The following is a 523-nucleotide window of genomic DNA, read 5'->3' as shown; positions in this document are numbered from 1 at the left end:
TTTGTGCATGGCGATAGATATGGATCTATTTTCAGAGACCCACATTGGAGCACCAGACAGTAATCTCAAGGTCCAAATCAGGAGCAGAAGGAGAGGGAGCACGAGCAAGGAACTCGGGACCACGAGGGGTGCACCCACACACTGAGACAATGGGGATGTTCTATCGAGAACTCACCAAGCCCAGCTGGCCTGGGTCTGAAAAAGCATGGGATAAAACCGGACTTGCTGAACACAGCAGACAATGAGGACTACTGAGAACTGAAGAACAATGGCAATGGGTTTTTGATCCTACTGCAGGTACTGGCTTTGTGGGAGCCTATGCAGTTTGGATGCTCACCTTACTAAACCTGGATGGAGGTGGGTGGTCCTTGGACTCCCCACAGGTCAGGGAACCCTGATTGCTCTTCGAGCTGATGAGGGAGGGGGACTTGATCGGGGGGACGGGAAGGGAAATGGGAGGCTGTGGCGGGGAGGAGGCAGAAATCCTTAATAAATAAATAAATTTAAAAAATAAAATAAAACA

Source organism: Microtus ochrogaster, unplaced genomic scaffold (assembly GCF_000317375.1).
Source record: "Microtus ochrogaster isolate Prairie Vole_2 unplaced genomic scaffold, MicOch1.0 UNK170, whole genome shotgun sequence".
Lineage (NCBI taxonomy): Eukaryota > Metazoa > Chordata > Mammalia > Rodentia > Cricetidae > Microtus > Microtus ochrogaster.
Note: the sequence above shows the minus strand (reverse complement) of the source record.